We start from the raw sequence: 26,647 nt of genomic DNA on the forward strand, positions 1-26,647 counted from the left end.
CAAGTGATTTAAACTTACGTGACTGATATAATTGATTGAAATCAATTGAACAAACTGAGGTAATTTAGAAGTTTTAAACACTAAATAAAAGTAATTTTAGTTAAACATTGCCACCCAAGTATCAAAATCACAACAAAACGTTCCACTGTTGGAAAATTGCACCAAGTTCAGGACTCAGTTGGCCGGTAGATGGCGCTGTAAACCCACTTTAGGACTTAAACTAACAAACAAGTGATCCTTCTCTAACTAGCAGGTCCTATTAACCTGGGCTTCAAACGTTGTCTCTGACAAGTGTGAGGTCGTTTTAATGCCCCTCTCATTCAGGTCAGAAACATGTGATTATTTTTATTTGCCAAACTTAATTGCCCTGCTGTAAAAGTTAGCAATTCATGTGACCCGTGTGTACCGTCCAATGAAACAGCTGTGCCTGCGTCTCTGTGGTGCAATCGGTTAGCGCGTTCGGCTGTTAACCGGTAGGTTGGTGGTTCGAGCCCACCCAGGGACGAGTGTCTTTTATTGCACAACCTGCCTGTTGATCAAACGGCTATGAGACACAACAACAATGTGTAGCTCCACAGAATAGTGGAAATAAGTAACTGAAATCATTCAGTAAACAACAGTCCTACAAGCACAAATATCCACCTGATAAGTCAGACTGTCCAAAGTGGAAGAACGGCCTTTTGGTTTCAGTAGATGTTAAATGAAGATAGTCGCCCAACGTGGGGCTCGAACCCACGACCCTGAGATTAAGAGTCTCATGCTCTACCGACTGAGCTAGCCAGGCTTAAGCAGTAGGACAGAACAGACAGCTCATCGGTCAGACCATCAGAGAGATGTAGGTTTAATTCACTAACATCACGACCAGATTAAGAACTAATTCACAGTTTACAAACAAACAAAATTCACCTCTCTCATCTTTCTAAGTAGGAGAACTTGCACAATCAGTGGCTGACTAAATACTTTTTGACCCCACTGTATATGGCCAAGGGGATACCAGGGACATCATGTGCAGTGTAGATATTTATTTATACACACACCTTTATGGCTCAAACAATGTGTGCATTGCTTTTCTGTTTAATACATGGTACTGGAATGCACCATACGGCAATTGATTTCACAACATACAGAGGTAGAAGTTCCTGCTGGTAATGTCCTGCTAACAGATAACAGACTGATATATCAGATGTCTTGTAATGCTGATGTATTCGCAAATCAGAGCTGTTTTGAGCTTATATTAGGTGGCATACAAACATGTGTAAACAGGTATGGCACTTCTGTGTAATACATATGCAGCAGGCCAACATTTTTGGACTAAACTCATTAAAGATTTGTAATATTTAAATCTGTGAAAAAAATGCATGAGTGCAAAAAGGTGATAATGCCAATTGGTCTGGTTTACCATTGATGCAGGGGCGCATATTGGGACTTTAGAGACAATAGAGTGCAGAAATATAGGGTGTGTGCTGTGTGTGACTGTTAAGCTGCTAAAATTTGGTATCAAGCAAGAACAGAGAAAAATTCTACTTAGAAAAAATGCACTAATTAGTGTCCTTGGTTTCTCAATTTCATATAGAAATTAATAAAGAAATTCTGTAGTTAGTCCGAGATCTCTAACAAGTGTGACAGGAAATGTTATACTTTATTATATTTTTATTTTTATTTTATTTTATTTTATTTTCTTCATATATGTATATTTTAAGATTTTATATCTCACTTGTATTTACATTTGTACTAATTTTTTGATTCTTTATTTACCTCATTGTAATGTCACTGTGTGATGTTTTTTGTCATAATTGTTATTGCTGCTGCGACACCATAATTTCCCTTCGGGGATTAATAAAGTACTCAATCAATCAATCAATCAATCAATCAATTAGTTATTTGCATTAAACTCATAAGTTATTTGCTTTTTTAGTTTATTGCTTTCTTAGATCAATAGACCACTGAAGTCGTGCGTCATTCTGTAGTCCTCGTTATGCCCATATTTGGAGACCTGGGTCTAAGCGCGATTTCCAATGGGAAAAATTAACAGGGTTTTCAGAAAATCAACTCTAACGCATCCTGTGCTAAATAAACATGTTCAGAACCCTTTACGTTTTGTCCTGTGTACATTTTTCTCCTGTACATCACAAGTTCAAGTTCACAAATTCAAAGTTCAGAGTTTGGTCAGACCATAACAAGGCTTAGTTTCCCACCACCTTTGTGGCACATGTAATCTAGCCATATTGAGACTTTCCAGCCTGTAGTGGAATTACTTAGGAAAAGGTAACTCACAGGTTTGCTGGGATAAACGTTGGGGGTGGGTTGAATAGTGTGTTATCTGCAATCATTTGCATGAAAAGAGGACAGATAGCCCTCAGAATCTCAGATTTTCAGTCAAGCTAGTGCTAAACCACCAGCGTATTCACACAGGAAAGAAACCGTATAACTGCACGGAGTGTGGAAAGAGTTTTACTCAAAGTAGTGCCCTTAAAGTACACCAGCGTATTCACACAGGAGAGAAGCCGTATCACTGCTCAGAGAGTGGAAAGATTTTTGCTCATGAAAAGAATCTCAAACGGCATCAGCGTATTCACATAGAAAAACTACATCACTGTTAAGAGTGTGGGAAGTATTTTATTGCATATTATGTTCTCCAACAACACCAGCGCATTCACACAGGAGAGAAGTCATATCACCGTTCCTTGTCTGAGGAGAACTTTAGTGAAAGGAATATTCTTTAAGTACACCACACCAGCACATTCACATAAGAGGATGACCCATATTGCTGCTTATAGTGCGGATGAAATTTTACTGGAAGCAGCATTTTTAATAGACACCAGTACGGTCACACAGAAGTTACTGTGACTGAAGTCGTCTTGAAAAACACCAGCGCATTCAGAAGAGAAAATAAAATGATACTCCACTACTGCATGTACAGAAAAAGCTACAGTGGGGTCAAAAAGTATTTAGTCAGCCACTGATTGTGCAAGTTCTCCTACTTAGAAAGATGAGAGAGGTCTGTAATTTTCATCATAGGTACACTTCAACTATAAGAGACAAAATGAGAAAAAAAAATACAGGAAATCACATTGTATGATTTTTAAAGAATTTATTTGTAAATTATGGTGGAAAATAAGTATTTGGTCACCCACAAACAAGCAAGATTTCTGGCTCTCACACACCTGTAACTTCTTCTTTAAGAAGCTCTTCTGTCCTCCACTCGTTACCTGTATTAATGGCACCTGTTTGACCTCGTTATCTGTATAAAAGACACCTGTCCACAGCCTCAAACAGTCAGACTCCAAACTCAACCATGGCCAAGACCAAAGAGCTGTCGAAGGACACCAGGAAGAAAACTGTAGACCTGCACCAGGCTGGGAAGAGTGAATCTACAATAGGCAAGCAGGTTGGTGTGAATAAATCAACTGTGGGAGCAATTGTAAGAAAATGGAAGACATACAAGACCATTGATAATCTCCCTTGGGGTCAAGATCTCATCCCGTGGGGTCAAAATGATCATGAGAACGGTGAGCAAAAATCCCAGAACTACACGGAGGGACCTGATGAATGACCTGCAGAGAGCTGGGGCCAAAGTAACAAAGGCTACCATCAGTAACACACTACACCGAGAGGGACTCCAATCCTGCAGTGCCAGGCTTGTCCCCCTGCTTAAGCCAGTACATGTCCAGGCCCGTCTGAAGTTTGCCAGAGAGCATATGGATGATCCAGAAGAGGATTGGGAGAATATCATGTGGTCAGATGAAACCAAAATGGAACTTTTTGGTAAAAATTCAACTCGTCGTATTTGGAGGAAGAAGAAGAACCCAAGAACACCATACCTTTTGTGAAGCATGGGGGTGGAAACATCATGCTTTGGGGCTGTTTTTCTGCAAAGGGGACAGGACGACTGATCCGTGTTAAGGGAAGAATGAACGGGGCCATGTATCGTGAGATTTTAAGCCAAAACCTCCTTCCATCAGTGAGAGCATTGAAGATGGAACGTGGCTGGGTCTTCCAGCATGACAATGATCCCAAACACACCGCTCGGGCAATGAAGGAGTGGCTCCGTAAAAAGCATTTCAAGGTCCTGGAGTGGCCTAGCCAGTCTCCAGACCTCAACCCCATAGAAAATTTGTGGAGTCCGTGTTGCCCAGCGACAGCCCCAAAACATCACTGCTCTAGAGGAGATCTGCATGGAGGAATGGGCCAAAATACCAGCTACAGTGTGTGCAAACCTGGTGAAGACTTACAGGAAACGTTTGACCTCTGTCATTGCCAACAAAGGTTATGTTACAAAGTATTGAGTTGAACTTTTGTTATTGACCAAATACTTATTTTCCACCATAATTTACAAATAAATTCTTTAAAAATCCTACAGTGTGATTTCCTGGATGTTTTTTTCTCATTTTGTCTCTCATAGTTGAAGTGTACCTATGATGAAAATTACAGACCTCTCTCATCTTTCTAAGTAGGAGAACATGCACAATCAGTGGCTGACTAAATACTTTTTGACCCCACTGTATTTATATAGGTTTTTTGTGTGTTCTCTAATCCCAGCTCCCTAACCATTAACTTAGCTTCGAGCTATCTCACCATTAAAATTCAACTAAGTTTAGGCATAGGCTCACATTTCTCACGCAGACACAGACTATATAAGCCTGCTTATATACCTAAGAAATTGGAAGACTTCTTATAAGTGTTTTCTCATATTCAGTAAATGACACTGGAGTAGAAGATCTGAGCAGCAAGATTTTCTTCAAAAGAACTTGATGTTCTAACAGGGTCTGAAACAACTACCCGGATATTTAAATGGCTTAATCTAAGCTACAATCCCTGTGTAGCAGTAAGATGCTGCTGTGGAATTACAGATTTGATGTATTAAGTTCTCTTGTGCTGTCCTATAGCCGTTGATCTTTCAGTCAGGTGAAGTTTACAAAAGAAAAAAACTTGTGATTGGGTCTTTAATGGCCAAGTGTATGTTTCAAGGAGCATTTTGTCTGTGACATTAAAAACAAAGCACGAATAAGACACACTCTGTGAATGAGCTGTGAGATTTGGTTTACGAGAGCGACGCCTTAGCCCATGGCAGTGGCAGCACAGCAAAGAAAGGTCACACACTGAAATATGTCCCTGTGCAAAAGTAACAACTAGATGCAGGGGATTGAACCCTGGACCTCATACATGCAAAGCATGCGCTCTACCACTGAGCTACATCCCCTTTTGTAAAGTGGCAGGATTGCTGTGGCTCGATAGCGCTATTGTAGAGAATAAGACCGACAGGCAAGACATGATCCCTAATTAAAAAGCTACTGAATGGAGACGCTGGGGCTTGAACCCAGGACCTTATACATGCGAAGCACACGCTCTACCACTGAGCTACATCCCCTACTTTTGCTTTTAGGGTAAACCTCCAACAGGTACGAGAGTCTTTGCAAAAAGAGAAGCAGAAAGAGGAGCAAGAATCTCTAACCTCTATCAAGTGAGGGATTGCAGATTTAACAGCACACTTGCATAGTCTTCTGTGGTAGCGGTTAAGAACTGGCTCTCTGAACCGGTTGGCTACAAAAGACATTAAACACTCGGTTAACAAGCTCCATCATGTCATGCAAGCCAATAGAAAGTCCAATCCAAAACTCATCTAACTCCTGTACCTTTGCTCAGTCAGCTGACTGAAATTTAAAACAAGCTTGTGATTGAGTCTGACTAAGTACATGGATATTTCAAGGGATTGTGACACTCTGGAGCTCATACAGGCACGGCATGCAGTACCTCTAAGCTGCCATCCCTATGTAGAGGAAATGTGCTGGTGTGGAAGCACAGCATTAATGTGGTAAATAAGACCTGCAAGGGAAAATAGGAAATGAGTTGTGTTTCTCAAATTAGCCTAGAGGGAATGTGAACTAGAGCATATTGGTCATGTTTTAAAATGAGAGCATGCATGTTAAAGGCACGAACGGGGATTGAACCCGTGATCTTCGGTTTACGAGACCGACGCCTTACCACTTGGCCATCGCGCCTCTCTAGGTAGCTGGCAGAAAGTTGAAAAAACGTTCTGTGCAAAAGTAACAACTGGAAGCTGAGCACGTTCTTAAAGTTCAAGAGCAACAAGCAGAACGCCAGCTTGATAGTGACCGTTCTTAAAGCCATCGGCTTTAGAAGCCCACTTGAAGCTTTTTTCCAGCAGAGTGAAACAACAAGCTGCTGGAGATGCAACCCTGGGCCACATACATGCAAAGCAAGCGCTCTACCACTGAGCTACATCCCCTTTTGTAACAAGGCAGGATTGCTGTGGCTCTATAGCTCTATTGTAGAGAATAAGAGCGCCAGGCAAGACATGGTCCCTAATTAAAAAGCTTTTGAATGGAGCTGCTGGGGATTGAACCCAGGACCTCATACATGCAAAGCATGCACTCTACCTCTGAGCTACATCCCCACCTTGTGCTTCCTAGGGTAAACCTCCAGTGGTGTATAAAGTACCTGAAGGCCATACTTGAGTAAAAGTACAAGTATCTTACCAGAAATTTACTTAGATAGAAGTAAGTCACCTTTTAAAATATTACTTGAGTAAAAGTCTAAAAGTATCTGATGTTTAATGTACTTAAGTATTAAAAGTAATTTGATATTAAATGTACTTAAGTATTAAAAGTAGAAGTAAAAGTAAATGCTGTTAGTATAAACTGAAGCGGTCATTTAGAAAAATATAAGATTGTTCTTTTAAGCCTGTAAACCACCTTAACAAGCTTTTTTCTTCCTTCCATCTGAACATGATCTGTGCCAATTTGTGATTATAATCAGCTGTTCACATCACCTATTTGAAATCACGTCATTATTTAGTTGTTTTTTAACCTTATTACGAGGACTAAATTGCCCTGTTCCAACTTTTTTTAGAATGTGTTGTAGCCTAAAATGCATGTATGTGTATGTTAAGCATGAAGTTGACCAGACAAAACATGAAATATTTTGGGTTCATATAAGATGGAATAAGAGTCGATGTAAATGTAAAAAACACTGCATCTATTTTATTTGCTTTTTCTATACCGTTCCATTTTTTTGATTTGGGTAGTACATTCCAGTTATAGATACTGTATATATCCCAATAACCTAAAACAACAGAATTTTGGCAGAATTAATTTTAAAGCAAAACTCAAGCAAGTTTAACTAAACGTGTGGCACTTTTAACCCTTTAATGATCTGCTCAACCATTAGTATAATCTAAATAGCTGGATAAAATAAGCTGTATTTAAATAATCTTTTCTGGGCTGTATCTACTCCCTGATTGGCGTGTGTTAAACGTAAAAAACATTGGTATTATTACTTTAAGAAAACACCATTTCTAACTTATGTGTCAACCTGAAGCAGCAGCTGAAAAATCATCCATAAAATTTTGAAAGTTGAGTTCTTGTTGAGATCATTAAAGGGTTAAAGACGTGCATGTTCCTCAGCACCATGAATGTTTCCTCTGTCAGTGTAATACAGAAGTTATCTGAGGAAATATTTGTCTGTAGGTGAGTTTTTAAAAATGATGGGACACATCATGTCTGCACTGAATTAATTACAAACTAATGTAGTGAAACGTTTTATTTGTGGTTCGAATGTAATCGGTAGCTAGATATCTGATCAATGTTAATGCTAATAATAATAATAATAATAAAAACAATGGTGCTGTGGCTTTACTTTGTTAATCATTCCTAACTTACATCAGTGTGTTAGACGGGGAGATTCTGAAATGACGATTATTCCATATCTTTGAGTGAACGATGCGCTTTTACAAAACGTTTGCATCTGCGCATTAATGTGTTTAACCGCTGATGTAATTTACAAGCGCAGATTCGCCAAACCTGCTGCAGTCTGTCACACATCTCACATTGTTTAGCTAAAAAATTCTTGTCGTTTTATTTTGTAGTAACGAGTAACGAATTCGCATACAGCAAATGTATCGGAGTAAAAGTACCCAATTTCTTTAGGAAATGTAGTGGAGTAAAAGTGAAAGTTGCCGAATTTTTTTATACTCCAGTAAAGTACAGTAACGAAGTATTATTACTTCGTTACTATACACCACTGTAAACCTCCAATGGGTACGAGAGTCTTTGCAAAAAGAGAAGCAGAACCAGGAGCAGGAATCTCTAGCCTATGTCAAGTGAGGGATTGCAGATTTAACAGCACACTTGCATAGTCTTCTGTGGTAGCGGTTAAGAACTGGCTCTCTGAACCGGTTGGCTCCAAAAGACATTAAACACTCGGTTAACAAGCTCCATCATGTCATGCAAGCCAATAGAAAGTCCAATCCAAAATTCATCTAACTCCTGTACCTTTGCTCAGTCAGCTGGGTGAAATTTAAAACAAGCTTGTGATTGAGTCTGACTAAGTACCTGGATATTTCAAGGGATTGTGACACTCTGGAGCTCATACAGGCATGACATGCAGTACGTCTAAGCTGCCATCCCTATGTAGAGGAAATGTGCTGGTGTGGAAGCACAGCATTAATGTGGTAAATAAGACCTGCAAGGGAAAATAGGAAAAGAGTTGTGTTTCTCAAATTAGCCTAGAGGGAATGTGAACTAGAGCATATTGGTCATGTTTTAAAATGAGAACATGCACGTTAAAAGCACGAACGGGAACTGAACCCGTGATCTTCGGTTTATGAGACCGACGCCTTACCACTTGGCCATCGCACCTCTCCAGGTAGCTGGCAAAAAGTTAAAAAAAAAGTTCTTGTGCAAAAATAACAACTGGAAGCTGAGCACATTCTTAAAGTTCAAGAGTAACAAGCAGAACGCCAGCTTGATAGTGACCGTTCTTAAAGCCATAGCCTTTAGAAGCACACAAAGCTGAGTGAAACAACAAGCTACTGGAGATGCAGGGGATTGAACCCTGGACCTCATACATGCAAAGCATGCGCTCTACCACTGAGCTACATCCCCTTTTGTAACAAGGCAAAATTGCTGTGGCTCGAAAGCGCTATTGTAGAGAATAAGACAGACAGGCAAGACATGGTCCCTAATTAAAAACTTTTGAATGGAGATGCTGGGGCTTGAACGCAGGACCTCACACATGCGAAGCACACGCTCTACCACTGAGCTACATCCCCTTTTCTGACACAACAGCATTGCTGTGGCTCTATAGCTCTATTGTAGAGAATAAGATCTCCAGGCAAGACATGGTCCCTAATTAAAAGCTTCTGAATGGAGATGCTGGGGATTGAACCCAGGACCTCATACATGCAAAGCATGCACTCTACCACTGAGCTACATCCACGACTTGTGCTTCCAAGGGTAAACCTCCCGTGGTGTATAAAGTACCTGAAGGCCATACTTGAGTAAAAGTACAAGTATCTTTCCAGAAATTTACTTAGATAGAATTAAAAGTCACCTTTTAAAATATGGGTAGTACATTCAAGTTATACTGTAGATACTATATACATAATACATAATAACCTAAAACAATTGAATTTTGGCAGAATTAATTTAAAAGCAAAACTCAAGCAAGTTTAACTAAACGTGTAGCACTTTTAACCCTTTAATGATCTGCTCAACCATTAGTATAATCTAAATAGCTGGGTAAAATAAGCTGTATTCAAATAATCTTTTATGGGCTGTAACTACTCCCTGATTGGCGTGTGTTAAACGTAAAAAACATTGGTATTCTTACTTTAAGAAAACACCATTTCTAACTTATGTGTCAACCTGAAGCAGCAGCTGAAAAATCATCCATAAAATTTTGAAAGTTGAGTTCTTGTTGAGATCATTAAAGGGTTAAAGACGTGCATGTTCCTCAGCACCATGAATGTTTCCTCTGTCAGTGTGTAATGATGTAAGGTACCCTGACACATTACCAACATGAACTGTAGTGTAAACACTCACCTGTTGTATTCTGGCACTGCTCACACTCACCAGTGGGGTCCTAAAAGAGTACTATTGGAAAACTCCTTAGCTTTACTTACCTGGGTGAGTCCATCCTCTGTAGGGGAGGGGTGAAGAACCTGTAAAAGAGAAGAAATGTTAGATAAGCATATGCTGTAAATATTGGAAATGTTGTTACTGAATGGGTTTGAGTATTGTTTGTAACTCATAACATTTTGCCATATTTGATGCTCTGTGAACTAGATATTTATTTTGTTATATATTTTGTCTTTACCTGTATGAGGTATGGTATGATCCAGGGGAGGAGCTACCTGTTTAAATACAGCTCTGGAAAAGGGGTAAGGGGTTCTTTTTTCTGGAGAAGGGCTAAAAGCTATGCTAGGCCTGTGACTTGTAAACATCAATGAATGTGACTTAAGTGACTTTGCAGTCACAAGTCTGTTTCCTCTGGTGGTAGAGGTTGAGTTTTCTATTTTTTTTTTCATAGCGCGCTTGTAAATATTTTGATTGTTGTGGCCAAAAATAAAGGTGACGGGAAAAAAGAACAACTTCTGTGCTTCTGCTAATTCTTTTCAGTGCTTTCAACCATTCGCCCTACACTGAAAAAAAGAACTTGTTGGATTTACTTAATTCAATAGTGGACATTGGTTGCACACATTTGTTTTGCTTCAGCAGCAACTTAAACAATTAAGTTAAATTATCACAAGTTTTTCACATTTAATAAACATGTATATTTTGTGTTGATAACGTGTGATTGAAACATGTTATGATGAAGTGATTTGAGCTCCTAGAACACTTTAATCCGGTGCAATTTTCTCACTTTATTCCAACCCTATTCGATAACTTTTACTTAAATACTACCGGTCACGTAAATACTACATGTTATCTTCATTTTAAATGCTGATATTATATTCAAGTGTCAAATACTAAATTTTACAAATAGAGGTCTTACAACAGATTGTATTGTTCTCTTCAAAGATGGTTGCCAGTAACTCTTAGTAATCTTTCAAAACAAAATGTCTATTTTCACTGCAGTGACCATAGGTAAAGAATTGAACTAACATTACTGCTCCACTGAGATATAAATCAACAGTTAAGAAGTAATTTCTGTTTTACAGTGTTTTGACTCAGTCACAGCACAGAAGTTAGACATTTTCTTTTAGGCAACCATCTTGGAAAAACAACACAAACCCTCTGCTTAAGGCCGCTATTGTCTAGATTAAATAAAAATATTACAACTGTAAACAAATTAGTGCAATTACTGGACTGATTTAAAATGCAGACATTAGTAGCCATTAACATTCAAATAAACTATTACTACACAATAAACACTACTAGGAACACCCTGATAACTTTCTTAAACAATTATTACCCATTTTATCTCTGTTAATAATAAAAATTAGCAGTTGCATGTCAACACCTTTATTTATAAACAGAAATACAGGGTCAAAAATGGCAACAATATTGTGACATAAGTTCAAAACTCTTTACTCCAATTGAATTTAACCAAACATGTCATTTCACATGGTCCTGATGGGACTAGACTGCCAAACTCTACAGCTCTTAGAGCTCATTTTTAAAGAAAAATATAAACTGAAATATAAAAGTGCTGCCTATCAGAAAACTTGTACAAAAAGGGTAAAAAGGAGGCAGGGGGAGGAATGGCCCCATCAACATGGCAGTTACAGAGTTATAAACTTTAATACAAGTTCCTAACAATGAACTCTGATTGAACCTCCAAAACATAGGAGAGCAAGTTTAAGACTTACAACTCTCACCTGGAGCTGATCAAATCACATGTGAAACAGAATAAGACAATGTAATAAAACTCTGTTTTATAACAAGTGTTCTTTATCATTAAATCTAAACACAAGATAAACAAATATATATATATATATATTTATAAAATCTGAACAGTGAACTCATTGAACAGTTTTTTGTTTTGGGTTGCTGATTGTTAACCCTGAAAATTTTACCTCCAAAAAGTAGGAGAGTACTGTAAATGTGAGATTTTAATGTCTTTCATACATTAATATAAGTTCCTAACAATGAACTCTGATTTGTTGTGGTTAGTTGGTTATTCACCTTGGAAAAACAAATAAAAATTCAACCTCCAAAACATAGGAGAGCAAGTTTGAGACTTAGAAGTACTCTCACCTAGAGCTGGCCACATCACGTACAAAAGAGCAAATTTTCCTAACAGGAGCAGTTTTGTTCCAACAAATATAAAATGTTTGAGGCATTTTACAGCAAGGAGGTAGTGTTTTTCAAATGTAAACAACTAAAAAAAATGTACTTTTATGGCACATTAATCAGTGAACTCGGATTTGCTGATTGTTCATCGGAAAATTCAACCTCCAAAACGGAGAGCAAGTGTGAGATTTAAATGTCCTCTCACCTGGAGCTGACCACATCATGTACACAACAGTGAGTTTTTCTTACAGGAGCAGTTTTGTTTTCAAGTTTTGAGCTTTTCTTGAGAGCTGAGTTGCATCCAACTCCATTACCAACTTTTGAATCACCTCAAAAGTGAAGCGTAGTTGTGATGGGTATCTCATGTTCAAGGAGTAAAAAAGTCCAAACAACATGGCTACTGCAAGGGCCACGTTATCAAGGTCCTGAAGAACCACAACACCTTCAATGATGATGCCAACATCAGAAGAGTCACTGCCTGGCGTCTCTCTGGTGACGTAGATGCCCACTGTAGTTTTTTCAATTGCACTCAGTGTAGCAGCCTCAGCCATGTCCTGTTTAAAGATAAAACATTTTTTTAAGATTCCTTTTTACACTGATCTCTTTAGAATGCAGCAATTCCTTACCATTTACTTAAACCCATGTTAGCAGAACAGTCGATGGCTGTAGCCAAAGACAGCCCTTCCAATGGACCATGATATTCATGGTCCATTTCTACGAAAGAAAAAAAACCCTGACATTTATTTAATCTCAAATGAAGAGGAACCTTGAAGATTTATATTAGTTTTTGTTTGAAAGATATTAGCCCACCAGGAGCCAGACTAAGCCAATAAAATGATTTAAGATTTTCTTTTAGACTCTCAATTTGGATGGTACAAGTCTGGTACTGTTTGGGCAATAAACATTCAAGCAAAAACTAATGTTAACATTAACTTCACACTTTTTTGGAAGTTGTTTTTATGTTCCTGGATGATTTTGATCATTAACCTGGACTTGATATACTCCAGGGCCATATCTCAGTCCCAGTTATACCCTTGTCAGACAAGTCAGCCCAGTATGGGAAGATGGCGTAATTTTCTTCAAAGGGATCAAAATGGGTGGTTATTCACTTTCATACAGGGTTCCTATTGCTTAATACAAGTTAAAATTAAGACTTTAAGACCTCTCTAATGCCCCTTTAAATTAAATTTAAGACCAAATTCACAATAAGCACAAATATGAAAAACGACAATTTTAGCCAAATGTTTATTTAAACATAAAACTGGCTGTGAGAGGAATTCTGTAAACTATTTAAAAAATAAAATTTACCAATTATTTTAATATTTGAGACAAATTACAATCATCCTACTTATAAAGTGTTAACATAAAGACCTCTGAAAGACTGATTTAAGACATTTTAAGGCTAATTAAAGCCTTATTTTTGGACTGATTAATTCAATGCCTTTTGAGGATCCACAGGAACCCTGTCATAATGCTATTATGAAAGTGAAAAATCCTCCATTTATCAATAGGGGGATATGGAGAAAAATTGGTAGGTTTGAAAATCTAATGTGACAAGTTTAACTTATTGTTTTAATCTCAGCACTGTAAGTAATCTCATTACTTTGGAATTACTAGAATTACTTTCCCAAATTAATAAAGAGGGCCTTAACAGCCCAATGTAATCACAGAAATAACTGAATGCATGGTTTTACAATGTTGTATAGCCAAAATCTACTCAAAACACTCACCATGTACTCCTGCACCAAGACATCAGGACTCTCATTCAGATAGATGCAGAGTCCTTTGATGAGGGACTCCCTTCGAACATCAGTGTCATCCTTAAGAATTACAACAAAGAAAATAGAGATGTGAACTCAAATTTTCAGTAGCACAAAATAAGGGGATCAAAAGACAAAAACTTTGACTTTTCTAACCAGTCATCATATGACACTAACATCTACAAAATATAAAAACTGTACATTTGACCTGACCATTATGGACTGGACTTTTTATAATGTCCTGATGATATAAAAAAGATAAATGTCTCACAGTGGAAAAGTGAATGCAAAATAAAAATGAAAGGGTTATTTCAGTGAAATCAAAAATCCATCCCTCACTCCCTCCCTCCACCATTCACCCCCTCCTACCCTCCCTTCATAACTCAGTCCCTCCCTTCCATCACTCACTCAATCTACTTTATTTATAACTGCAGGTGGATTAGATTACCAGTAATCACACACCAAGTAAGCAATGCAATGGATACAGTATACCAATCTTTCACTAAACAAATGCAATGCATATGTACTTTATGGGATGGAAGAAGTTGAAAGTTCTTACCGTCATTGTGGCAGCTATGTTTTTCAGCTTTTTGCCCGGCTCACCCGATCGCTTTGCAAACACTCTCAGCAGACTTTCAGAAAGAAAGTCAAGCTGCGACAGAAATCTTGATTGTAGAGGCATTGTTGTGATGCGCTTGAATTCCACATTTATCTGAAACAACATGAAATTATTATTAAATGACAGTCAAAAGATTTCAAGAGACATTTCAAACATTAAAAACAACATCTGCCATATTATGGCATGCATCATGAATGGTTGGTCATCTGGGCTTTGAAATGGGAATATTTTGAAACACAAACTAATAAAGTCAACCATTACCTTTAAACATTAATGCATTTATGACAGCTAGTCAAGGCATATTTTTTTTAATTACCTCTGCTGCATAAAAAAGAGCTGGCCATCTCTCTTGTACATCACTGATCATGGGATCATCATAGACAATTTCTTGTCTCCTCAATGCAAATGTTGCATCCACTTTCTTTTTAATTGTCTCTCTGTTGTTGCGCTTTTTCACATCTGACAGGAGTTCAACCCTCATCTCCTCAAGGGACTGTTCACTTTCTCCAAGAGGAAAAGAGGGGCAGTAATCCATTTCTCCATTTAAAGCATTTCTCAGCTGGTTTATGTTTTAAAGAATTCACACATACTTCAGGACACCCTACTTTTCGAAGATGTGTGCGATAGTTTGACAACTTGTATTTGAGGCTCATTTTCCATCCTGCATAGCCACTGGGTGAGCCTTTTTCTTTTAAACATGGGTGTCTCAGGATGAGTGCCTCTGCAACTTGGTCAAACTTACTGTCTGTAAGATAAACTGTGTGCTTAACTATCTCCTGGATCAAGCCCTCTAATATGTCAGACTTTAACTTTGGATCAGGAATCAACAGCATCCCATTTTCTTTGAAAGCTACATGGGCCTTCTCTAGCTTAATTTCAGCATCGTACGTGAAACGGGGAACGCAGAACAAATCTGGCCAACAAGACCGTGATGATGATGTTGACTCTGAAGATGAAAGAATGATGGTGCTATCACCAGAACTGTATGAGGTGTCATCAGGAGCGCTGCCTGAAGCAATAGATAAACTGTCTTCACCTGGATCTTGAGGTTGGTAGGATGTGTATATAACTTTGATTGTTGCTTTGTCTTGTATTTCTTCCATTGAAGTTAAGTTCACAAACTCATTGCCAAAAAGTGTGTCCATAAATTGCAGCCGGAAGGGTTCCACTATTTTACATTGAGTCTTTATTTCAGTCTCCAGTTCAGCAACAGTTGAAGGCAAACCAGCAGAAATCATGACCCTCTGACTACTGTGTGGTCCAAGGATAACTCTGAAAATGGCCTGAGCTGTCATGGTCCCACTTTACTTTATGCTCTGAAAGAATAAGAAAATGTAATTAGAATCTGTTTCAAAACAAGTGGCTTTCTTAATCACCAAATCTTTCCTTGAACTGTTACAACACTAATACATTAAAGAATTTTACAACATAATACTAAAGAAAGAGAAAAAGACAGTAAGTGTAAAGGAAGTTAGGTTAGTTAGTAACATGAACCAAAACACCACGTAGTGTGTCCAGGGTTTCCATGCACATTAGTGTATGACAGCAGAGACAGCAATTTTTCTTGTTATAGTTTTTTTAGATCACTGTTAACACTTTTTCAACAGTCTTTCCATCACCCCATGGGTGCTAGATGTTGCCCATTTCATAAAAAAAACAAAACAAAAACAAAACAAAAAAAAATCCCAAACGTATCCCTGTGGGTTATTCAGAGGTTTAGGGGAGCACAGGACAATACCAGAGGAAGTGCTCTCCAGGCTCAAAACAGAATTGAAAAGGAGTACTGTCCAGGGTTTCCATGTGATAATTTTTCAAAAATTTCAATAACATTTCCATAAATTTTCTATTTCTTTGAGTAATACTTTGAAACAAATCTTAAGTGATCATATAGAAAAGTAATGTTCATATCTTATCTGTAGAGGAGGAAATAGATGAGAGGAAAGGGTGCGAAGAAGAGTTAAGCAGAGACAAGCCAAAAAAAAAAAAGGATGAAAACTGAGGAGATTTAAATGGGAAGAGAGGCAAGAACAGATGGAACAAACCAGAAAAAACAGGAGGTTGATGAGGAAAGAGATAGAGGGACAGAAAAATGGGATAAGCAAAAAAAGAGGAAGATGATGAAAGGTGAATGAGCTGAGAGGGGAGGAGCAAAAAAGTAGGAGAGAAGAAGCAAAAGAGGAGCACAAAGAGCCAACAGCTATGCCTAAACAAAAAACAATGGTAAATCCAAATCAAATTAAATTCCAGATTTTTTAAAACTAGTTAATAGCTATAGCTGAAATTGTTTATCTGAAAGAACCCCGGACGTCCTTTTAAACACTGTATGCACCTGAGGACACTTACATTAGCTTACCTAAAGACACAGATCGATCTCTTTAAGGTCACCATTCGCACGCCTCCAACTACATAGGCAGCCAGTGGATACTCATCAACTAGTTCAGAGACTTCAACAACAGCAAGTTCTCGCACCGGACATGGAGTCAGCTGAAAAGCTCCATAATGCTCACAATACCATCCACACAGCAGTTTTAACACAAAAAATAGTCTCTGCTGCAAAATGCATATTTGATGGATTTCTCCAAATTCAGGCAAGCCACCAAAAGAACCATGTGCCACGATCATACCTGTTCTGTATTGTATTCCCTTGCTCCAAACATTTTTTGCTAGGTTTATTTCAGATGCATAAGGATTTCTCTGTTTAAAAGCTTGTGCTAACTCTTCCTTCAAAAGCTCCAATGGAACAGTGGATGCATCTGACACTTCTAGCACTGGTTTATCAATATTTGGAGATGACAGGTGGTAACCAATCATAAACTGGTGCTTCACAGCCAGAGAAAAAGGCAAATTTTTAAAGCAACTGCTGTGTTTCACAATTTTTAAAAAAAAAACTGTGCTTTGCCTCAAACCTCATGGTCCAAAGTCCCACAAGAAGTCCAAAAAGCTTAATTAGCTGCGAGTAATGTTCTATGTGATGTTTGGGCAGCAATTTGTTGTTTGGAAACACCTCTTGATATCTTTGTCTGTGATCTGAAACTTTGCTCTCAAGGAAAGCAATAGACTCATCACTGTGAACTGGGGCAACCACTAGCTCAGCAATGTGTTTTAGATCCAGTAGGATCTGCCATGCTGGCTCATGTTCAGGAATCTTGGGGCCAATCAAAAATGGGAGCAATCTTAATAAGCACCAATTTTCATGTGCATTGCCCCCTATGGATTTCCTGCCTGAAAGGTTTTGTGGCAAAGGATGAGGCTTATTTGTTTTGTCTGTCCCCTTGTATGGGAAATGCAAAATAGAACTGTTTAGATCATCCAAAGTGATGTACTTCTTGGATATGAGTAATGTGAGGCAATGTGATATTTCAACCGGCACAATGCCTTCAAAAAGATCATGAGCAATGTCAGGAGGGTAACCACTGAGTACATGAAAATAAGAAAGCGCTTTAGTAAAAGGACAAGCTCTTTTAACTCCAAAAACACTACTGCCGCTATCTAGGGCTGTTTTGACATGGGTTTCATGTGTTTCTTTTTTTCTGAGACTGAAAATCCCTGACCTAACCTCATGTGATTGAATGTCTGCACTTTGTGCTGTACAAAAACGACAAATGAAGGGGCCTGTAAAGTTTTCCACAAAGCCTGCTATTCCATGTGCTCCTAAATTATCAGCAACAATAGTCTGCACTGCACCCTTCAATGATTTGTTCAGTTGTGTGACAAAAATTCCATCAACTTCTAAAGATCTCAGGTCATGTAGTAGGGGCTCTAAAACCTTTTCATAGCCAAATTACTTTACATTGTTTGTTTTGCACAAAATGGCCAGGAAAATTGAGGACAAACTAGATTGAGACCCAGGGGGTAGGTTATTGAGTACCCAATACACAGCACAAAGTTTGTGAGTTTTGCGAGAGGTGCCCAAAGGGTTACAGACCTCAAAGTCATCAGCATACAAAGTTATGGACAGACTTAGGTCTTTCTCTGAAAACAAGCCATTTTCCTTACAATGCTGACCATCCTTATAAGACCTGTACAAAGTTTCGTTTCCACTCTCCGTTTTCCTTTCTATTTCGTGATTATTAACTATCTTGTCAACAATATCTTTCCTACTCAGCAGCACATGCAGGGACTCAAGGATGGAAATATACTGAAAAGTCTTGTTCTCTTTTGCATCCAGAATATATTGAACTGGTTCTACAATGTTAAATTTTGCCTTGTAATATTGTTTACGTTGATAGGCAGAACTCAATGGCCCACCCTTTTCGATGGCCTTATTTAGAGGACTTGCTGAGCAAAGAGAAGAAATTATTTCTTCTATTACAGCTCTGTCAACTTGGAGCTTGTGCTTCTGAAAAATGTTCACTAGAACACCTTCTACATAAGATTTTGAGAGATTGTCAGTTAAGTGGTTTAGTTCTACCAAAAAATCACTGATTGCTTTGCTTGATACATTAGAAAAATGTTCTAATTTTAACAAAGCTGCTGCCAAACTGTGCTCAATTACATCTGGGAGATCATTTGGAACCTCAGCACTGGTACCTGGCTGAGCATCCTCACCAATGTCATCATCAAAAGAATTGGAAGGAGATTCAGGGTGAGCAGCTGTGGCTGATACTACTATTCCTGGTTTAAAATCTTCTAGTGAATAAGACCTATGTTTCCTGCTTTTGTGGGATTTAAATGAGCCTAAGATGTTGGTTTTAAAGTTGCAATCCACCAACATACAAGTTACAACCTAATTTTTTTTTTAAATGTGCATTAATGTGGGTCCAATAATCCCTCTCAGACACAAGATCCTTACATGGACACAAATGGCAGCTAAATGTACATCCCCTTGACTGACATGGGGTAGTTTTAATAACATGACATCTATTCAAATGAATTAACAGGGCATTCCATGTTTTAAAACTACATGGGCAGCTTGCATGTACACATGGAATACGACTGTTATTTCCGTGATGCCTATGTCTCACTCGATAATGCCTCAGAATTTGTGACCTACTTGGTAAAACTAATGGGCAGGCCTTGCATTGCCACATTAACTCTGTCACTGGAACACTTCTAGCACCATTCACTGAAAAAGTGGAAACAAAAAAAGGATCAATATCTAGTGAGGACAATAGAGTTTGATATGTCAAGAATGCATTTTTGAATCATCATAGAAAACAAGCGGAAGAACAAGAGAAAGAAACAAAGTCTAAAAAGGATTTCCTAGAATTACTTATGACCAGCAAGTCACAAACTGTAAAATGGCTAACCAAATGTGGGACAGGCTTAAACCACTTAAGGTCCTCTTACATGATAAACTTTCAGACAACTTGTGCCATCTTATGAAAATTTAATCCAACACTGAAGATAGAGTTTTAAAAAATCCACTTAAAGCTCATTTTAAACATAAACAGATTGTAAAGCTAACAGTAAAAATAATCTTTAAAAAATGTTCACAAGTTGTCTAAAACATTATCTGACTAGGACTTTACTGACTCCAAAGGGTTAAATAAATAATAGTTATACTTAGAAATATTTAATAGTGCTTAAGTGCACTGTATTGGTCATTTTTTAAATATTTTGTGACTGTACACTCTTGGAGCAAAATATCAGAAACAGAAAATGTTTTACTGAAGTAGACTACACCACGTCAGATAAACTAGTTGCATTAATCACCTTTCTGACAATATAAAAAGATATGGCAGATTTTAAATTTCAAAAGTGGATTAATTAGGCAGTGTGAGCGTTAGTGATGAGTCGGTCGCGAATGATCCGGCTCTAAGAGTCGGCTCTTTGAAGTGAAGCCGATGTGTGCGTCTGTATCTGAACTGAAGGGGAGGGGAGGCACACACACACACACACAGAGACACACACTGAGAGCGAGAGAAGTTTGCGCAATAAATAGATAAATTAAAGCTAGGTGAAGAAAATAAGTGACAGAAAGCGTAGTAAAGTTTAGATAGACAGATCAAAGGCAGAGTTTAGACTGCAAAATTAAAATTTCATATCGAAAACAACCTGCAATCTGTTCCATGTTGAGTATATAACTAAAGCCATATTAATAATAATAATAATAAACATTTATACTGTGTTTTTACAATAATAATTAATTGTACACATAATTTGGTAATAAACTTATTTAAGATACAAAAAAAGTGAAAGGAGCCAGTTGGGAGCCGAAAGAGCCGACTCTTTTAAGAGAGCCGATCCAAAAGAACCGACTCTCCGAAAAGAGCCGAAATGCCCATCACTAGTGAGCGCGCACACGCTGCACTTGTTTAAACAATCTGTGTTGTACATAGTAGTTAAAATATGGTAACTTAAACAGCAAGTACTGTTCTTACCACAAAAACTTGAGCAAACGGTCGAGCTGACTCCAGGTGAATACGCAGTTGTGTTTGCCTCTCAATCTGCAGCAAAACAGGGGGAAAAAATGGGTTGGGGTGGTAAGCTAATTTAATGCTAGCTTAAGGCTGCCGATGTCCTTAGCCGAGGCTCTTTGATGGCCAAATCTCACTGACACCATGCAGTTAATACACAACTGAACAGTCAGTTGGCAAACATATTCACACAGAACACGAAGTATTTTAGGAGCATCACAGAATTAAGTTGTGTGCCACGCTACGGCCCGCGCCCTCAAAAACAACTTCAAATGAAGCAGCGCTAGTATGAAGCAGATAAAAAACAGCGCTGGCAAACAGGCTCACGACAAGTATTTAACGTTACATAGTGATTCTCAAAACAATTAACTACATCTGACTGCGATTTTGATAATATTCATCCAGAAAATCAAGACTTACTGAACAAAGTAGGAATGAGCACTCCGACCAACTCCAACCATTTCTTCTCCTTGTTACGTTGAGGGCGCGAAACAAAATCCTGTGCAGTATCGTGAGATTTAACATTGATACGTTATTGATTCACTTCAGTCGAACATGATATGAACAAATTCATGTACTCTCTCTGCGTGTTATTTAGTTTTTACACAATAAAATTACATGTCTGTTTAAACATGAGGCAGTTGTGTTAAATACACTCAAAATGCTTACATAAATCCAAGACATGGCTAGTCTCCTTTTTTTCAGTGCATGATTAACCCCCCTCCACCATAGAAAACAATGAAGTGTTCCCAGGATTATTTAATTAAAAAAAAAACACTCTGATTTTAGTGCAAGTAGGCTTAACTGCCATGTCCCCAATCATGTTTTCTCAAATTCATTTACAAATTTAAGTAATAAAAATCAAACAAATTATACATTTTTCATTATTGTTGTATAGCCTTATTTATAATATCTCTCACCAAATGTTATATTTTGTTATTAATTCATTTTTAATATTTAAAGTCTTTAAAATAAATTATGTCCCTGAGTCAACTGTCCCCCCTGTTACTGTGATGGAAAATTTGTCTGGACATGCCCCCTGACTCTTAATCTAGTCACATGACTACCAGGAAGTAGCATACATTTTTGGAGGGAAATCATCCACAAAAAAAACAGAGTAGGTATCATACTTTATTCATTCTTTTTTCAATGTTTTAGAAAGGTTTACTGATGCGGTAAAGCATAACATGTCCACTCTGTTATGCTAATTTATAATGGAAAGTTATACATTTTTGTATTTTAAAAATATGGTTAATTAACAGGTTAAAAATCTTGAACTAGCCATGAACTAGCCTGCTGTATATCACATGAGCAGTAATGCTAACTTTAGCATAAAATGTCCCTCCTGTTACTGTCCACCCTGTTACTGTTTTGCACACTCGCCTTCGGCTCGTGCCTGCGACCGAATCACATCCGTGATGTTATTCACGATAACACACTCCCTCTCGTGTTCTATTGCTTAATTAAAATCTGTAGTTAACAGAATGCTACAATAGCTTAAACACAGTGGCACAAATGCAGGGTTTTCCCCGGGTTGTTGGTGGGCTTACGTGGTGTGGTCACTGGGCTTGGGCTTAGGTGGTGCCCAAGTTTTATAGGGAGTAGGGAAAGAGTAGGAAAACCTGAAATGTGTGTTAATAGACATTTTCTGAATAAATCATATAAACTTTGATCAACTGCCCCAGTTTCACAGCAATAATTTAAAGCACACATATCACCCATCATTCCAAAGAAAATGCTGGACCTCCACTATTTTAGGAGCAACTTGCAGGTTAACGTTCACATTTAATTAAGACGTGTATAAATAAGACATAAAAGGTGAATTGTCTTGTAGGAAATATTAAAAGCATTTATATTATCTGTACACTTAGAATTATAAAAAGTGATAGGTTTATTATAGTGCAGTTTAGCACTGTAACAACACTATAAACTAAGTAATTGTACCAGTCTTAACGTGCTGCAAGTATTACTACACATTTAAAAAGAGCACAATCAACTACCGTCAGATAACAGACTGTTAATGCTAATGGTTTAGTAACGTCCCAAGTAACTCATTTGAAGACATAATTCTGAGACCTGTGTTATTTTCAGCTTTCTAATATGGCCACTTATTTTTAATAACATTTTAGGCATAGTAAATATATTATTGTTTATTATAATAAACTGTTTAAGTTAATGACTTACCATCGAACTTCAGGGTTTAGCGCGCGCCGCTTCACCAACGTCTTTTTATCCATTTCTTACTTTCCAGATAAACAGTTTAACCGTTGACGAGATTACCGTCGTCAGATTCTTGTCCTTTAATAAGTTCTGACTCAATAACACATGTGGCAGGAACTTTATCTTTAAGCAGATACACAGCGCGGACTTTAACAGACTCGTTTTTGAGAATTAAATCACTGAAACTGAGACTAAATTTGTATTTCCGCGGTTCACCTGACGCGAAGCTCGAGACGCTTGGTTGAGATAACGGTCTCAAATCAAGTGCGCATGTGCGCATGCCCAGATGTCCAGACTGACATGATGTCTGACATGATGTGTGTAGAAGAGAGGTTTGTGCAGAACAGGCAGAATAAAAGGTTATAAAGTCATCTGTCTGATGTAATATTGATGTAATGTAAGATTTGTCCTGTCTGCATGATGTTATTTGTATTTTTGTAATATTATAAATATGTAAATCTGTGCTGTATTCTTTTTTTATTGGAATATTGTTAATCATCTAATTTTTTAGATGTAAATAATGTCTTTTTGACATGTTTTTCATGTCATGTAATGAACTTACCCCCACACACATACATTTACACCCTTCATTTACATACCTACTTTAAATAATACATAAATATTATATACATTATTATTGTCTTGATATTTGTATCTTGTCGTTTACCTATATGACCATAGTTAATTAAACTGTAAATTACTGTAAACATCAAACATTAGAAGAGGTGACTATGAACTATTCCTAGTTGAACTTTAAACTGTAAGTTGACTGAATTTCACAATTCAACAATATCATGTTTACAGTTGAACTGTAAACTTCACAGTCAATATTATTAAACACCAGAGGAGGTGGCCATGAACTTCATGGTAACATGAGAGTTCACAGTTGTACTTATGGTCAAACTGTAAAAGTGACAGTAGAACTATGAACTATTATGATTCAACTGTAAACTTAACAGTTTTACTGTAAACTTCACAGTCAATATTATTAAACACTGAAAAGGTTACCATGAACTTCGTGGTAACATGAGAGTTCACAGTTGTACTCATGGTCAAACTGTAAAAATGACAGTAGAACTATTAACTATTATGGTTCAACTGTAAACTTAACAGTTTTACTGTAAAACTTCACAGTACATTTTTTCCTGGGAACTGTCTAAACTAAATGCGGTTATACCTATTAATGAAGATAAACATGTAACATTTAGTGCTAACCAAATGCTAAACAATAGCAAGATTAAGTATATTAATGACATCAAATTCATTTTTTTGAAACAAAGCAACATACAGCTGAAAATCCTTTCTAAGTAGTGGAAATTATTGTGGCTCTATGGCCCACTCCCTTTACAACGGTTCCCTATTGAATTGTCACCACTTTGTTCTCTCTATCGCTCTGGTTGTACCTAGGCAACAGATGCTTTGGACGGTGGTGGGCACGGTTTTTAAATGCGAGAGGTGTTGGGAAAGGATACAATCAAATATCAATGACACAATCAGATGTGTGCTCCTTAAGGGGTTATTTTGTTGTGTTAAATAATGATATAACGATTCTTCTAACATCACATCTTACATTTTTACTTGCAGAAAATGAATCATCGCCGAAGCAAAGGTAAGTGGTAACTTACAAAATGTTAATGTACTTTTAGTCAGTCATTTAAGTAATTTAAATTTGATGCATTTCATGAATGACTATTCAGGGGTAGCTTTTATGTACCTTACAATGAAATGTTGAGCATTGGTTCCAGTGACTGGTTAATTTCACCTTAGATTCTAAAGATTCTTAATGCTGAACTACATGAAATAGAAAAACCTTTCCATTTAACCTTATCAATTACTATAAATAAGGCCCTACCTAATTATTGGCCAGAAAAAATCACCTGGCGTCACAAACCGTGAAATAAGCATTTTTCTGTGAAATATGCAATTTGCTGTGAAGTTCAAATTTTAAGGTTTGTGTTTTGCTATTTATTGTTTTTCATTCGCATATCGTATGGTCCTAGCAATTATACTGCAATTAATCATGTAAATTTTTGTTGAAATTACACAAAACATTCTTTGAAATTAGTAGGGCCACAAATATAACCCTCCATATAAAATAATAGCATGCGATATGGCAGTTTTAAATTCTTAAAAGGAAATCAACGATAGTACATCACTCAGTTAAATCTGTAATTATTGCAACAAAAAATTATGTCTTATGTCTTTCAATATTTAGTTTGATAATCTTTTTTTTTATAGATCTACCAAAAGTATTGCTGTTAGGTGACAGCTACATTCGGCATGGAAAAGAAAGAGCAAGGAGGACCATAGGGACAAGCCTGGGTGTCTATGCCGAGGTTGAGTGGCTTGGCTTGGGTGGATTGAGGTGGCATTCTGTTGTCCCTCGTTTCAACAACTGGCTTTCAGGAAGAACTCCACCAGATGTTCTGCTTATTCACTGCGGTGGGAATGACTTGGGGAAAATAAAGTCCTTGCATCTTGCTGCAGCAATGAAGCGGGACCTTCAGGATCTCCAACAGCGTTTTCCAGAAATGCAAATTATATTATCAGCCATCACCCAGCGACGCTGCTGGGGGTCTGTACACCCGAAAAAAAATTGAACGGTCTCGTAAGTGGGTGAACAGTAAAATTACAAGTTTTGTTTTTGGAACTAATGGGGGTATCGTGCATCACCATGACATACATTTTAACGACCGTAAGCTGTTCCTTCAGGATAAGGTTCATTTGAGTCCTTTGGGCAATGACATTTTTTTTAATAATATATCAGAATATCTCAGAGCCTTGTTCCTGTAAAGAAAAACTTTTCTAGCAAGCTAATGTGAGATATTATGTAAGTTAGATGTACAATGTGAAATGTTTACATTGGCAGCCATTATACATTTACTGAACCCGATATTTTTTAAATATTTGAATGTCCAACCCCTTTTCCCAAATATGATTAAATTTTTTTTTTTAATCAACATTTGTACGTATTTAGTTATTAAATAATAAAATTGTTGTTGGAAATATTATCCCTGGCTATTTCTAATTTTCTATTATGTGCCAAATAAAATATTGATGTGACAAGGTTGTCTACTGTAAAATATGCATACATTGTCCGGTAATGTTTTTCATGTTTATATGGCTTATTGCAGCTCAGTGATTAAGGACCTGAAATTGTAAAAGAAGGTAATTGATTCAACCCCCTCCAAGTTTCCACTATTGCCCTTTTGCTACCACCACCAAGTTGCCAATGTTTTTATTGATTTAAGTCTCTAAAATAATTATTATTTTAAGCAGAGACATAAGGCTCACTTTAAAACTCTTAAACTAATGTTGATACTACAAAGATATCAACAATTCTGAGAACTTTTGGTCATGTAGCTAGTGGTGTAGGAATACTTTTGGTCATGCTTTGGTGGTGTTTGCCAAATACATTTGGCCATGCAGTTGGTGGTGTCCGAATACTTTTGATCATGTAGTTGGTGATGTCTGTATATTTTTGGCCATGCTGTTGGTGGTTTCTGAATTATTTTGGTTGACGATTTAGACAATTTAGAGTTGGAACTACGTCGATATCTCGAACTTTCAAAAAATGAATGGAAGTAAATAGTGCTGAAAAACGGGTGTGGTAGGTGAACATGGGTTTGAATCCCCATACTGTATCCATATCGG

General features: G+C 37.4%; 1 long non-coding RNA gene, 9 other non-coding genes and 1 pseudogene across 10 annotated transcripts; all 11 read right to left on the reverse strand.

Moving 5' to 3' along the window:
* LOC134326480 (E3 ubiquitin/ISG15 ligase TRIM25-like) overlaps positions 1-26,647 on the reverse strand; it is a 514,462-nt pseudogene that overhangs the window by 58,750 nt on the left and 429,065 nt on the right.
* trnak-cuu (transfer RNA lysine (anticodon CUU)) lies at positions 712-784 on the reverse strand. The gene has a single exon. It is a non-coding gene; the product is annotated as a tRNA-Lys (tRNA).
* Positions 5,127-5,200, reverse strand: trnaa-ugc (transfer RNA alanine (anticodon UGC)). The gene has a single exon. It is a non-coding gene; the product is annotated as a tRNA-Ala (tRNA).
* Positions 5,297-5,368, reverse strand: trnaa-cgc (transfer RNA alanine (anticodon CGC)). Its single transcript has one exon. It is a non-coding gene; the product is annotated as a tRNA-Ala (tRNA).
* Positions 5,928-5,999, reverse strand: trnat-cgu (transfer RNA threonine (anticodon CGU)). Its single transcript has one exon. It is a non-coding gene; the product is annotated as a tRNA-Thr (tRNA).
* On the reverse strand, positions 6,344-6,415 carry trnaa-ugc (transfer RNA alanine (anticodon UGC)). The gene has a single exon. It is a non-coding gene; the product is annotated as a tRNA-Ala (tRNA).
* Positions 8,586-8,657, reverse strand: trnam-cau (transfer RNA methionine (anticodon CAU)). Its single transcript has one exon. It is a non-coding gene; the product is annotated as a tRNA-Met (tRNA).
* On the reverse strand, positions 8,832-8,903 carry trnaa-ugc (transfer RNA alanine (anticodon UGC)). Its single transcript has one exon. It is a non-coding gene; the product is annotated as a tRNA-Ala (tRNA).
* Positions 8,999-9,070, reverse strand: trnaa-cgc (transfer RNA alanine (anticodon CGC)). Its single transcript has one exon. It is a non-coding gene; the product is annotated as a tRNA-Ala (tRNA).
* Positions 9,166-9,237, reverse strand: trnaa-ugc (transfer RNA alanine (anticodon UGC)). Its single transcript has one exon. It is a non-coding gene; the product is annotated as a tRNA-Ala (tRNA).
* Positions 19,407-21,392, reverse strand: LOC134326059 (uncharacterized). The gene is made up of 3 exons (XR_010014475.1): positions 21,194-21,392; positions 20,738-20,803; positions 19,407-19,479 (listed from the first exon to the last, which is right to left on the reverse strand). It is a non-coding gene; the product is annotated as an uncharacterized LOC134326059 (long non-coding RNA).

Source organism: Trichomycterus rosablanca, chromosome 14 (genome assembly GCF_030014385.1).
Source record: "Trichomycterus rosablanca isolate fTriRos1 chromosome 14, fTriRos1.hap1, whole genome shotgun sequence".
Lineage (NCBI taxonomy): Eukaryota > Metazoa > Chordata > Actinopteri > Siluriformes > Trichomycteridae > Trichomycterus > Trichomycterus rosablanca.